This window comes from Elaeis guineensis, chromosome 5 (assembly GCF_000442705.2).
Source record: "Elaeis guineensis isolate ETL-2024a chromosome 5, EG11, whole genome shotgun sequence".
Classification (NCBI taxonomy): Eukaryota; Viridiplantae; Streptophyta; class Magnoliopsida; order Arecales; family Arecaceae; genus Elaeis; species Elaeis guineensis.
In genome coordinates this window covers 43,516,454-43,532,433 of record NC_025997.2, presented here as the reverse complement: position 1 = coordinate 43,532,433, position 15,980 = coordinate 43,516,454, and the positions used below count along the sequence as shown (strand labels likewise).

Here is a 15,980-nt window from a genome sequence, read left to right as displayed (position 1 = left end):
ATTGGATCGTGAAGATCTTTGTAGTAAAGGTCGTCTTCCATGTGAGGCTTCCAAATTGAGTAGTTGGTGGATGTCATTTTGATCATAGTGCCCGATGAAGACTGGTCCTCGATCTGTTAACTTTTTTTTCAATAATTTGGATTCGAAGGAACTAAACTTTGATACCACTTGTTGGGATCGTGAGTACTGACGAGGCACTTGATTCATGATCAGAATCAAAATCAGAATCAAAATTAGAATAGAAATTTAAATCAATAGAGGAGAGTAGGGATTGAGTTTTATGTAAATTGAAATATTCTCATTCCATCCCAGAATCGAAATTGGAATGAGACTCCTCCCAACCAAACGATTGGAATGGGAGTCACCCATTCTCATTTTAATTTCTGACCCCCACTCTCTCCAACCAAACACCTCCTGAAAAATAATAGATAAAATGAATGGATAAACTATGCTCATAGAAAAATCACAGCAATCACAAGAATACCAAAATTTTTCATGACTTGACTGAAGTCTACATCCACACAGGGATTAGAAAAAAAAGAAGCTTCCACTATAATAATAGTTTAGAGTACAAAATATTTCTGACATTATGTCAGAAACACTACTTCTAATACAAGAAAAAAAAATTTAGGATTAAACAAACATCCAGAAGAATCCTTCTCGATGGAATAACTCTAATCCAAGGTTTAGCGAATTCTTCCAATCAACCTTCTCCAATCTTCTCTTCTTGAACAAAGTACCGTCTAAGCCTCTCTTCTTTTCTCTCTCCTTCTCTCCTTTTGGTGGCTCACGGCCTCCTTATGACCTCCTCTCTCTATTTTTTTTTCATGTTTCATTCATGTCCACAAGCCCCTCCTTTTATAGGCCCAAATTAGTCTTTTACGAACTCTTTTCTACATCAAAAAAAGGTTTCTCCATGCCTCCTTATTCCGCACATCAAAAGGTTTTTGTAGGCTTTTGATTTTCGTGGCAGAAAGGTCTTCCGTACATTTCCGCATGCTACCTAAGCTACATGAGGCTTCTTTCCTTTAAGGCGGTGAGTCCTATATGGGAGGGACCATGCCAATAGTGACCCTTTAATACCTTACTCTCACTCAGCATGAGATTTTCTATGATGTAAATTATGTGTATCAATTCATGTATAGGCCAACAACTGAGTACTGGAAGGCTTTTAAATGAATTCTGCAATGCTTAAAGTACTCTATTTACTATGGGCTCAAACTCAGTAAATTATTTAAAGTTGCCTTACATGTTTATACAGATACGGATTGGGCTAGAGACCTTGATGATCGATGATTTATGAGCAGCTATACTATATTTCTCGACTTTAATCTTATTTTATAGAGTTGAAAGAAGCAGCACACTATAACCCATACAAAGTCAAATTATATAAAGGATTTGCTAATGCTATGATCAAGCTTATATAGATTCAAAAGTTATTGCATAAGTTGGGTGTATTTCTTACCTTTCCTCCTACACTTTAGTGTGACAACATAAATGCAGTTTATTTGATAGCCAATTTTATTATTTATGCCCATGCCAAACATAATTGAAATCGATTTTTATTTTCTTTATGAATGGATAGCTCGTAATCAATTGCATTTAAGATTCATCTCCTCCCATAATCGTTGACATACTAATCAAAGATCTCCCTTGTCATTGATTTTCCACTTTTAGGTCTAAGCTTAATATGCAGCCTATGCCCCACTCACTTGAGGGAAAGTATTAGCCTATTTGTACTATATAAATCTTCAAGATCATTCAGCCAATTATTTAAAAGATTGTCGAAGAATATTCAAGAAATTTTCAGAACATATTCCTAAATCTATTATTGTATATTTTCTAATAAGGACTTATTGTAGCATATTCTTAGGATATTTATAGAATCTTTAAGATCATGTAGGATTCCTAGAGCATATTATTGAAAAATCTATTGTTGCATATTTCCATCCTTGTATCTATTTACTATGGTAAGTAGTTATACAAAAATAGTATAAAAGAACACGTAGACATCTTTACTAAAACAAATTGAGAGAGAACTTCCCCACATCTCTAGCTTTTTTTTCTTCAGTGTTGATAGAAGAAATATGCTTTGAATTGATTTTTTTTGGTAAAATAGATACATTAAATTAAACTAAACATGAACAAATACATCAACGAGAATCAGAAAATAAAAATTAAAAAATTGAAAAGGAAGATCTGCCCTAGATATCCATAATATTGATCCTTATAATTAGCCGCATAAGATGCCATCCAATCATCAGTACTATTAGCTTCTCTGTAAATAATTCCAATGCCAAACTGTTGTTAGTAACAGTAGCCCTTTTATGTCTAGAGTTGGAATCTTCAAATAGAAATCTTCACATCCACAGAAAGTCTCAATCTAAAATGCAGGAGAATCCAAGTAGATCTTGCCTCAACATTACCTTGGGCAAATATATAGCATGCTCTCACATAGTTAGGTTGCCATTGTTATTCTAGTAGGCAGGCTTTTTTTTTTTACATAATTTCAGATTTTGCTTGTATTCTCTCAGAAATTTATGTTTTGCATGAATAAATTTTCAAATATACATAAACACATATACATACATACATATATGCATGTACGTCTATATACATATATACATTGATATAAATTTAACTTGTTTGTAAATAAAATAACATAAATGCCTTCAAAAAAAATAAGTCTAACTATCAGATGTTCAAGCATGTTGGCACCATTTCACCAAATAAATGCTGTTCAAACAACAACTAAAGGGCTCAATTATTCTGAAAAATTATATTTAAAGGGTATTCATGTAAATTAAAAATATAGTGGGATATATATTTAAAAGTCAAAATTGTGAAGGGAAAAGAGTCCATCACAACATCAGCCAGACCTTTAGGCATGGAACCGAGGCCCTAACACTGTCCAATATGGACTGAAGATGCAGAAGGTTATACACAATTCAGATTGGTCATATCAAATCACAGAGCAAATGTATATTAAAGATCATGAAATAAATATGGAACCAAATCCTATGAACCCAATTTGACTTGAATCTAGAACCAAAAGTTAGGGCTAATCAAGCCTTCAACCTAAACCAGTCTAACTTGGAGTTGGTTCGCATCTTTTAAGTTAAGCTTGATCTTATTTGGCTTAATTGACCCAGATCACTAATCATGGTTTGCTGTCCCACCCCATACGAGGTATATTGTACCATATTAGATGGAAATCAATATAAAACTCAACTTCGAGTCAATATAAGCCCCATATCGCTTCGTACCAAGGTGCACCAACCTATTCCAAGATGTGTCGAGGTACACCGAGTTGTATGCTCCCTTACCAAAGTATATCAACCTATATCGAGGTGCAATACAAAAATTGAAAAAAATAATTTAAAAACTATTTCAGTACAGAATGCATACTATACCATACCGGTCATATCATATCATAGATCAGTAAAGTACCGATACAGCATCTGGTACTGACATTGTGGATCTCGCTACCAGTTAATTGAATGAGGGCCGAGTTAGTTCGACATAACTTGCACTCCTGACAGATAGAACTGAGGTGCAAATCAGATAAACAAGCATACATCAGAACCTAAACTGGTTTTTAGGACTTATTGCTGTAAGGCTCCAAACTAAAACTGTTCTGTTGATAGGTTCGAGTCAAGTAGAGTTCCTCCTGACTTAGAGGTTATCTGAGTTGAATTTTGCAGTTATTGTGAATTTGGTCTCATTTTGCTAGTTTATGCTTCATCCAATGAAATGAGATGGTGACCATGGGTTAAACAAATATTTCATGAGCACCTGAACCAGAGTAAATTCTCAGCTTTATCATGGGAAACCATGCATTAAACTGTATTTTTCCTGGGCTGCAAACTGTGAAGAGGAGCTGAGCGTTTTGATTATTCTGAGTACTTTTAGCTGCTCGATAAGCACACTGATTGTAACTAGAATGAAAAGGCACTGAAAAATGATCTAGTAGTATCATGTTGGCGAGTTCTCTTTTTTTTCTTTTACCAAAAAAAAAAGAAACTTACAGTCCATGCATGCAAATAACCATTCTCGGTAAAGCAGAATTGCAATTTCCCATTAATGCATAAAAAATCAAAATAATTAAGTTGGACAGCGTATTGCTTCTAACCAGGGTTAGTGACCTGCATAAGTGCATTGGACTGCATATTTTCCACAAAAATGATAACTCAAAATTTTTTTATATCAACCCACACAACATAAGAGGATGTTGGATATTATTTACATGTGATAGTCTACTTGTAACCTAATTCTCTATAACATGTACAAAACAGTGAACAACAATGACCTGGAAAATACGTATTCATCCTGTTGCATTTCTATATTTCTTTCCCTAAAGTATTTGAAACTGCTGCACTCTACAACTCTCTCATTGAAAATTATAAAAGAACAAAAGAAAACAATCTCCTGATGACAGCTTGATAGAGACAATCCTTTTTCCTTTTCTTTTCCCTTGTGTCACAAGATTGCATATCACCGAGAATCTTTTGAAGCCTGGTCCGAGCCAATTATGTGCTTGCTTCCAACAACTGATTTCAGTCTGTAACAGTTTAATGCATGAGCAATAAGCATTAGCTAAGCAACTCCGGGCTATCTTCTGCAAGTATACACAAATGAAAGAAGTTCAGTGCATCCTAAATTGCAGAATCTTTGGCTGCCAAAGGACTTCAGTCTTTCTGTGCATTGCATATGGATGGTTCCACACCATATCAAAGCCAAGCCCACTAAGAAGGAGCCTGATTGCATCAGTGCCACAGGTGTGCCAATATCTCAGCAATCATTGGTTTCAGAGTCCGATCACCCTTTCATGCAAGATCAATATACACAATTTGAGCAGTTCCACCATATCACTCTCCTTGAGTTGGAAGCCTAAATATCCTCAATAGCATCCAAGTTGCTTTCTAAAGACTGCAAAGTTCAAACTATCCATTTCAACAATTCTCATAAGAGCCTGAATTCCTACTGCTTTCTCTGTGGCATTGCTCCCATCTTGCCATAGCTCGTCCTGCACAAGAGTTGCCAAAGCACTGAGAGCTGCTTCACGCTCTTTGCCTTCCAAAATTTGTACCAAAGGTCATAGAGCACTGCCTTGACTAGGCAAAATGTGTTTCTGACAATGCAATTACCATTATCAACCTCAGGAGGAGGAACATGGAGCCATCTTGATGACTAAACCTTACATTAAACAAGTGAATTCTGTGATGGGTGAGCCAATGAAGTTGTGGCTCTAGACCTGGCAGCCACTGATGCACTTGAGAGTAGCTTTACAAGGCAAGGAATTACTCCACTGGCTGCTGACACCTTTTGGAGTTTCTTATCACAAGGAACAGTAAACTCTCTCGAGCAACCATAATCTTTGTAGGAGTTGACGAGGCTGAGAGGCTTATCCTGAATAAACAGATAATAGGGAGTAAGTTTAACCTTGTAAGAATCTCTGTTGCCTTTTTGCCATTCAGAGGGAGGTCACTTAGTATGCCAACAGCAGTAGCCTTCTCACTGTCAGATATTGATGCGGAAGTGATGTCCACTAAGATGTCGAGATGAGTCCATTAATTCTCCTTCAAAATCTTCAGGAAGATTGAAGAGTAGTTTCAGGGCAATGTTCCTGATTTCAACGTTGCTCTCGGATAGAAATTGTAAAAGAAGCTGCATTGCATTTTTTTCTTTCATTTTAGTTCTGGTTATTTTAGCTTTTAAAGGGTCATTATGCTTTTAAGAGCCAGTAAAAGGTGAAACTGGATTGTTGTGTTGGATAAATTACAAAGCAAGAGCATTTGCTGAGCCACATCTTTGTTTATGAGAATAAGTTCACCATGAGGTAGGGTTGCAAATATAGCTGAGGCAGGTTCTCGAAGAGTAATGAGCACAGATATAACAGAGAACAGGAGTTAAACTAGAGGTGCTACAGTACCTGAACTAATCAAGTGTGGAATATTTTCTGCCAAGTTAGAGAGGTTATGAAGGGCTCCAAATGCAGACAGCTTGGCTTTAAGTTTCACTGAGATGAATTTTCGCAAGTACTTTAATTGGGCAATCTTCCCAAAGGACAGCTTTCATTTGGTCTGTAGGTTCCATCCTTGAAATTTCTGTTGCCATGAGAATATTGTACATATCAGAACCTGCAGAGAAATTTCAATCATACTACAAAATGGCAAAGCAGATTATATTAATAAAAGATATTACACAAAGTTTAATATACCATTAAATCTTAGGTTAAACCATGGAAACATTTGATGAAGTCTGGTAAAAGGTATAGGGGATGCAAAGCCTCTGCATGCCCAAAATTAACACAAACAACTTGCCCAGCAAATACATAAAGACAGCTTCTGAATGTAAGACAAGCTACTGACTGCTGTGGAAGATGGTCTTTTAAACCTTCTTAGTATACATATATCGATAGAATGACAAGGATGAAGTCATGAAGCATGTAAGATTTTTCAATCAAAACCACCATCTATATTATCTTTAGCAATGTAAATACGGTTCCATGAATAGTTAAACTATAATGTTGGAAGTGTCATCTTAGCAAAGCCATCTCTATTAACAATGGGATGCTTTAGAAGACATTAAGCAAATGACCATTTTCCCGTGCATGTCATGTGTGACATAACACTAGCGTGAACTTATGCTGTATTGGGTCTTTAAAATCCATAAGACATTTCCAGAAACTCAGTCGATTTCATTAGGCAATTGGGGGAGCAATAGAAGTCCTGTATCTCATTCCTCAAATCAGTCACAGCTAGGGGTGTGGGTGACTTACTCATATGTCGTCAAAAATACATGCGGACCAAATTTTGGCAACATTTACTGGTTCTTAGAGTGGTGATTGCACATCAACATGTGAAAACAGGGCTACCTGAAAACATCTGTCGTCAAACTTGCTTTCAAGAGACATCACAATCTTGTTTGATAATCATTGCATGTCTTGGAGTTGAGGGATCCATATGCCTTCGTATGAGCCACTAAAACTTTCATTATCAGACTGCATAGAAAAGTAGGCCCAGGAATGAATAAACATTATATGGTATGATGTATATGATTGCTACTGCAGATATGTGGGATGCTTATCAAGGAATCTACAACTCAATAGAGAAGTATCTATATTGAACTCAGAGAATGAACTCATGCATAAATCTAGCATTACAGACTTTTTTCATGAGCTCGACTAACAAATTTTTGATTAAATAAAGATGGTATATGTATGCTTTGCAAAGATATTTTTTTCTCAGGGAAAGAGTTTCCACAATGTTCCATGGGATTTAGAACCTTGCTTGGAGTATTACATGTTGCCATAGGATGGAGTTACTAGGCCCAGAGCCCACATTTGTGGCATGGTCCCTGCTTGTGCCAACAGACTCTTCTTGTTAGCCAAGAAATGCTAAGATGGTCAGCCCCTTCAGTGCTCACATTTAAATAGAGGGAGCCCACCCCTCCCGGCGCCTTCTCTACCTATCTTCTTTCTCTTGCTCCCTCTCTCTTCTTTCTCACTCTCCCTATGTCAAGAGTTGGAGACCAAGCCTAACCTTTCCAGGTATGCAAGATCCCTCATCTTGTGTTGTCCAAATAATCTCATGCCAGCTGATCTTTAATTATTTTGCATGTACTTGTTTGACAAAACATTATGTGTGCAGCCCTTCAATTAGAGCAAATGTAGTAGACTTTTTCACCACCAAAGTTTCCCGCCATGCTCAGACATAGCTCCGCTAATGTAAGTGGAAGTTACAAATGTGGTGCAGGTTGGCAATCTTTTGAGTGTAAAATCTTTTACAAAGTCGAATTAGAAAAAGATGCAGATTAAAAGTACAAAATTTAGCACTTCCCAATGATAATAATAGTTTTCTAATTCAAGCAACATGTCAATATGGAAGAACTAGCTGGAGTTTGTGTTATATATGCATGAGGGGTGGGGGGGGGAAGACCACATCTGTCATACTAATGGAAATTTTCTTGCACATCTTTTGCTTTGAAGTGACTAATGTCAAAAACATTGAAATATATTTTTGTAAAATAACAAATCCCTGCTGATCCTAACCACGAAACTAAAGTATTTAAACTTGTAACCAAAGTTGTCCACATGGTCTGAAGTGATAATCTTTTGATGTGTCAGTCGTTCTAACATAACACAACTTCAACATGGTCGTTTTCTCTTGTTACAATAGATTGGTTGCGGCAAAACAACTGATAGTAGTTTCAGTTAAACATAGATTAAAGAACCAACCCATCTTAGATGCCGAAAATTATTCATGACCAAGTTCACATGTTGAGGAGGCCATGAAATTATTTTACACGATTATTTCAGAGAAGCCTAACATATTTTAACTGACAACCTAACTGAATGGAGATGATAATATAAACACAACACAGGCTACATGGTCACAAATGTTCACTGTTTGCAACTTCTATTAGTAACCATCCCATTCAAGTTGTTCAATTCTAGCAATACAGCACATCCAAAGTATGTCACTTTCGTATAAGAAAGAAGATGATACTTCGCATTAGACTTGGCGTGAGAATAGGACACAATCGAATTTATAAAATTTAAGCTGCTGTGATCAAAATATATATTTTTGGTAGAATTAGAGTAAGATGAATAAAGTGGACAATTTTTTGTGGGATGTTGTGTTGTAGTTGAATGCTTTTGACAGCAAAAACCTCAATAAGAGGACAGTCAGGCTGGCAATATAGTATGGATCAACCTGCTGGGAAATAATGAGCATCGTAAAAATGATAATTTTAAGTTTGATGTTTTGTAAAAGCCCAATGCAACAACATGGTGACGAGAGGGTGGAATTGCAGAGTAGACCAAGGATTATATATAAGGAGCAAACATAGGCACATGGAACAGAAATAATTAAGATGCTGATTTGGGCACCCAAAATCAAATAGAAACGGTAACTTTGATGAGAATCCACAAAGAGAGGTTGATCAAACTTTAGCAAACATAAGTGTGAGATCAATTAGCCAAACTAATAGATGCTTGCTACTCAAGTATAGGTTTTGAAAAGAAAAAAGAAATTGGTTTCATATTTGTATTTTGGGTTAAGTGATGAGACTTAAAGGATCCTAACTCTCTTATCATGCTGTATAGAGGCACTCAGAGTTTAAAAGCTCTAGGATAAGATTTGCAGATAGCAGTTCTTCTCATAGTTGAAAAATGCAGAAGGAATGAAACCATAACATCTTTTATAGGTCAGATACATGTGCATTGGAGATTATCAACTTAATTAGCACTTGTTGGTAATAGTGCATGTTCCTCATGCAAATATAGAGTAAAGAAACCTGCAAAACAATGAAATTAGAGATTGATAAAAGAGCTCAACTTTTCTTTTATATTTTCTTTTCTCTTGTTATGCTAGAACTGACTAAATAGGTGATTATGGCCTGGAGAGTATTTTACTGTGGTTTTTATCTAAAATGCAATTGCCTCCAAAATGTCAGCTTGATGTTTAGGGCGGTGACGAAACTAGTAAGTGATTGTTGGATACAGAGGCTTGGACATGACCGTAGAGCTTTAGGGACTTTTGAGATGTATGAGGGGATATCTCCTTCCCTTGGTTATAGCCCTGATTTTTTCATAGCAAATATATCTTGGTAATGTACTCATGTTTCTTAAAAAAATCAGTGTAAAGAATTACATGAATACAGATACTATCTAGAACTTCTTATTGCATAGGGGCTTCTTCAAAATAAAATTGGTTCTTACTCAAACAACAAAAGCCTCTAGAATGTAGTCAAATCATCAAAAACAAAATAAAAATCTGCAATCATTCACAAGGTAGTACTTTCTAACTATATCCGAACATAAGGTCAAGACTCCCATACTAACAATAAGTGACTTTAATCTTAGTGGTACATCATGTTCTGAATAAGAATTTCTGAACATGTTTCTAGCTAGAATATGCGAATCAAAATATGATAATTACTGAACCAGATTGTAGAACCCTCTAGTACAAAATCACTACAATGTGAAGTTTTGATGCCAAATTGAGGTGAAAGAATACACATCACAGTAGCCTGCCTTCTTCTAAGATCTCTAAGATAGCAAACACAATCTGATAGAAGGACTAAAAGAGCTTCGTGGTAGTACCTTCTTTTGAATAGTGTACCAATAGAATGGAGTAACCAGCCTCTGCCATGAGAAGCGCACTCTTTGTGTTGCTCAACAAAGCAGACAATAATATCCAAAAGCAGCCCTGCTGCTCTTCTTCTCTCATCGGCATCCCTTGACAAAGACCGCACAACACTGGAATGAGCCTCGATCCCTGCCATTCTCTCCTGCAAACCAAGCAACAACATAAACAAACAAAGCAAAGAGAAAAAATCCAATTGTTCCTCAAATAACACATCACCTAAATCACAAATATATCTGCTTCCCCACTATCCGAACAAGCCACATCATAAAACTGATATGTTCAAGTGACAGGTACAAGAGAAGTCAAAGTACGTGGAAACATGCGACACTCATTGAGATATGGCTCAAGGTAAATATAAACATTCAAGAAATATGATCACCACGATGGTGAGAATACTACAATACCACAAGGACATACAATATTAGACAACAGAGGTACACAATCGCAGAAACAATACAATAAGTTCCTATCAACCATAGCAAATTGATAGGCCTAATTTTAAGGTAGTTTTCCCAATTCCTCTGTTTTTAAATTGATAATTGGGATAGAATAGGACATTAAGAGTTAGAAGGCTGCAGGCAAGCAAAGGAATCATTCCCTATACCAAGAATCCACTCTACCATGACATGTTTTATATAATGTAAGTTTTTTTTTTCGTCTTTGGATTTGCTCCAAAATTTTAGCTTCTTCCCATCACTATGGAAGGCTAGGCTTCTCAACAACACGATTATCTCAACCTATTATAACCCAACCGGACCGGTTGAACAAAAGCAGAATCAAACTCTCTCCTTCCTCCCCCACCCATCCCTCTGTAATCAAAACTGCCAGCTACAGAAGCACTATGCCAAACTCATCCTCATCGCCCCTCTTAACCCGCACCACCAAATCATCCTCAATATCCAGGAGACCACCACCCTTCCGTATTGTCGAGCCATCGAATTGCGTTTCCGTCATCTCCCTCTGCAGATCTCCAGTCTCGTCCTTGATCCCTTCCGGATCCACCAATGCATCAAGAAGAAGGCCGAGGCACCTCACAAGGTCATGAATAGAGCCATCCATCAGGTGGACCGCCTCACCGGCGAGCCGGCGGAGATCCTGACAAGTTGCCCGGGCCCGCCGGAGCTCGGCGTCGAGGGCCTCCGCAGCCTTCCGGATCGTAGGCGTTCCTGAAACCTTGCACCGGTGAAGAACATGCAGAATTGGTGTCAACCGTTCGACCTGGGCTGCAAAGACCGGGAGGGAGGAGGTTAGAGTCTCGGCTTCAGGATTCGTTGCGAGGGTGACCGTCTCTTCAGCCGAGTCGAGCAGGTGGAGAAGCAGCTCAACGGTATCGGATTTCGGCTGCTGTATGGATCTTTGGGAAGAGAGATTGTCGCGATCCGAAATTGTAAATCGATGGTCTGTACATATTTATAAATTTTTTTTTTTATAAATATATAAGATATTTTATTATATTATTTTAAAATAACAACAGAATAATTAATCAATAATTTAAATTTAAAATATATAGATCTAAATTTTTTTTTTAATGTCTCAATAAATTCAACAATGATTCATAGTTCTTACATCAAATTCAATAAGATTTTCAACCAAAAATAAAAGTATAGAGATTCTGCTTCTGATCACTCTTCCATTCATATCTTGTATCATCTTAATTCCTCAACATTTGTAAAAACAATAAAATAGGAGGTAATGAGCTAGACAGCCCAGTAAGCAATGATCACTTTTCAATAGATTTCATCAGACATTTAAGTAAATAATTATTTATAGAAAATAAGCATATAGAGTTCATCAATTCGAAATCAATTTCAATTATGCAATATTACTCATGTCAAATTCTTTTTTTTTAGAAAATTCAAGTTTCTTTCGAGATTTCAATTTCTTTCGTTCTTAAATTCTTTTCGTCAACCATGAGCTATGACCACATTTTTTCTGTGGCAGGATCATAACACCGCATATCTTCTTGCGGTGAGCTGCGAATCATCTGGCAGCAAAGTCCTTCGAAACCGCTGGTCTCTCTGGCGGTTTGTCGGTGGTCTCTCTGGCGACATAAACCCTCAGGACAAATCAATTGCCAGCGTATATGACCCCATTGGCGGGGTCCTTTACATAGTCAGGTTATCAATTCATAATATTTCTTATATCATGATTCTTCATAAATCATATTTCATATTCTAATTTCAATAATAAAACATATAATCATGTAGTATCGAAATCAATCAATATAATGCATCATGGAATCAATATGTTCAATCATGCTTCATCACAACATTTCAAATAAGATATTTTCATAACAAAATACCATTCATCCAATTCATGCATCGTTTCACAAATTATGTCAGAAAAATACATTATAATTTACCGATAAATCTAGAAAAAGTGAAACATTACTTACCTCGAACGCATTCCAATAAATCCACATAATTCTATAAATTTTCTTCCAAAAATTCTGTTCGTAGATCATATCGCGATATCCCATGATTAAACATCCACAATCCTATATAGAATCAATTTCAATAATTAAAAAGAATACGAATACCATATTTCAACGGTTTAGATTGGGTCCGATCATCTAATTTTATCTAATCAAAAATCTAATTAGGACCTAACGATCCAAAGTTTGACTATCAGATCAAATCGGATTCGAGGTGATAGGATCGAGGTTTCTTCATCGATTTCATAAAATCAAGTGGAGAAAAAAAATCAGAAGAGAGAGAATTCATGAGGTACAATTCGAATTGATCAGGTGACACAATCCAACATTACGATTGGTCCAATATCTCGATTGGTAAAATCAATATGATCAAATCAAGTCATGGCTAGATCGAAATCATGGATGATCAAATCTAAAGATTCATGGTCTGATCAAAGTGGATGTCAGTACGCTGTCTGACAATCATGAATCAGGATTCTTCATTAGAATCAGATCAGGACTATTAAAAGAAATTTCTTCATTCACTAACCATTTTAGAGAGAGAATCAATCAAGAGAGAGAATATTTTAGAGAGAAAAAATTTTAGAGAGAGAAAATTTTAGAGAGAGAAAACTCATCTTGAATTCTTCAGACAATATGATTCAATAAATCCAATCGATCAGATCAAATTATGCTGAAATTATCATGTGGATAATTCAATAAAATCATGAAAAATAAAATCTAAAAATATCTGATCTGATCAAAGTGGATGTCGGTGTATCGTCTGACGATCACAAATCAAAAATCCATCATGAGGATCATTTAAATTCATCATCATTCTTCTCAAAATTTTAAAAATCTTAGGAGAGAAAAATAATCTAGAGAGAGAATTTTAGAGAGAGAAAGTAGAGAGAAAAAGTCCAATTCTAGAGAGAGAAAATATTAGTTCAGGCTGAAGAGAGAGAGGAAAGAGAGAGAAACTCACTTTCTCATATTTTATTATTTATATCATTATTTATTAATTAATTAATTTTATTTTTTTTCTTTCTTCTTTTCTTTTTTTCTTTTTTTTCTTTTTTTTCATGAAAAAAAGGAGAAAATCCTATTTATTATTATTATATTATTATTATATTATTTTTTTTCTTCTTTTTCTTTTTTTTCTTTTCTTTTTCTTTTCTTTTCCTTCTTTTTCTTTTCTTTTTCTTTTTCTTTTCTTTTTCTTTTCTTTTTTTCTTTTCTTTTCCTTCTTCTTCTTTTCTTTTCTTCTTCCCGGGCTTCCTTTGGGCCGAAACAGGGGATCGGCAAGACCCCTCCTTGGAGTTTCGAGCAGCGGTGCAGCCGACGTGGGGCGACCATCGGTAGGAGGGGGGCGACTCGCCGCCCGAATGAGCCCAAACTGGTGGTCGGCGGTGACCACCGGCGTCGGAAATCAAAGAAAAAATGGCAAAATAAAGGTTTCTTCCGCAATAAAATCCGGCGACTCCGGTCGTCGGCGAGCGTGCACACAGGCATGGAAAGGAAAGGAAAGAAGAGAGGAAGGGGAGGAGGCTTACCTCTGACGTCGGTGAAGCTTTTTCGGCGAGCAATTGGACGGGCATAGGGATGGGTCTCCGTGAGGATTTTCCAGCGATCTCTGCCGTTTTGCCTCGAAATTTCTCGATGAGAGGGAGAGAGGAGGGTTCTCCTTCTTAAATAGAGCGAGAGGAGGGATCTTTTCCAACTTCAATTGGGAGCCGGCGAGAGGAGGAAGAAGACTCCCTTTGGGAGTCTTCTCCTCTGTTTTTCTTTTTTTTTTTTTTTTGGGCTTTGGTGGGCTAGGATTCTTACTCAGGCCGGGCCATCACAGAGATAATAGAGAACACAGGCGACTAGCGCTTGCCATGCAGTTTGTTTAGTTCGGCTTCAGGCCGGGCTATACAATTCTTTGTACACCGCATGCGAAAAAAATGCAACATTCCGTCGCTTTTCAAAATATATTAATTTATTTTTTATTTTAAATTTTAAATAATAAAAATATTTATTTTTTAAAAAATTTATGGGATCATATATGATATTTTATAATCAAATTATAATTTTTTATTCATTATTTAGCTACAAAATGTCATAAAAAATAGAGAGATATTTTCGTTATTTAAAATTTTTATAAAATTTCAATGATGAAAATGAAGGAAATCCATCACATGGATTTTTTGTTGAATGCAGAAATTTTAAAAATTTAAAATATAGTGAAAAAAATTTTAAAATTATTTTCAATATATTCTAGGACAATCATTCAACATAATGTTTTACTGTTATGCTAGGGCAAACTTATATCAGAACTGTTGAAAAATATGTTCCAAAGCCGATCATCAGCCTGTTGATGATTGTGCTCATATTTTGTCCATCTTATTTGAACTCCTATGTTATGATGAAATTCTTAGAACTATAATTAATCGACAAAGGAGAATTTATTGTTTAGTCCTTAAAATATGTTCGCGATCAAATGATATGCTGTTAATAGGACGATAGCAATATCAAGTATAGGTCGTTATGTGCCATATGAATTAGTTATCCTCTTAACCTAGTGTGGAGATACTAGTATGGCATGCAGATAGAATGTAAGAGTACATTAGTACTGAACGTGGCCATTTATCAACTACTCTATGGTCAAGAGTAGCTCGTGAAGGGTATGGATATAAGTATCCTTTTGATCTGAGATCACCACGGTGACTTATAAATAACTCACTGTACTTTGGTACCGGATCATCTGAATTTTTAATTCAGTGATGGAAGGTTTATGGGTGCAATCAAGTACTTATCAAGTTGGTGTATGAGTCAAGATGAGATCGATCCCTCTGAATAAGTAGGAGTTAATGCATCAATGTATTTCAATTGAGCAAAATCTTGGCTAGGATAATCCATGTGATGGATTTGAAAGGTTGAAATATAATGTAGTTGACTATATAGGGTTGACAGTTAAATCCTAGATCACCTTGAGTATTTGGGTCAAAGAGATGAATTATACGATAACCATACATCAGTATGTTCTAGAATGTTACTTTACAATCTTTCGACCTATCCAAACATCGGATCCCATTGCTAGATGGTTACATCGATTAGTGTAGAAAATTATTTCCATGCTACCGGCTTAGGTTCGAACCTATGGGGTCACGCACATTAGAAGATTTGGTCTGATATGATGGCTGAAGAGTCTCATTGGATTGGGACTTTGGTGAAGAGTCCCACTGGAACTGGGACTCTGGATGAGAGTTTCACTGGACTGGGACTCTACTATTAATGGAGGATTTATTAGCAATTAGATTGCTAATTGACTCAATTTGATTGAGCAAAGAGTTTTGGATTAACTCTAATTGAATTGGATTCAGTTTGACTTAGATTGGATTTGATTTGATCAAGTCTAATTGCAAGAAAAA

At 36.2% G+C, this 15,980-nt stretch overlaps 1 pseudogene; it reads right to left on the bottom strand.

Annotated features, from left to right (window-relative positions):
* Positions 1–4,121: 4,121 nt before the first annotated feature.
* Positions 4,122–15,980, bottom strand: part of LOC105035353 (U-box domain-containing protein 43-like) — a 48,892-nt pseudogene continuing 37,033 nt past the window's right edge.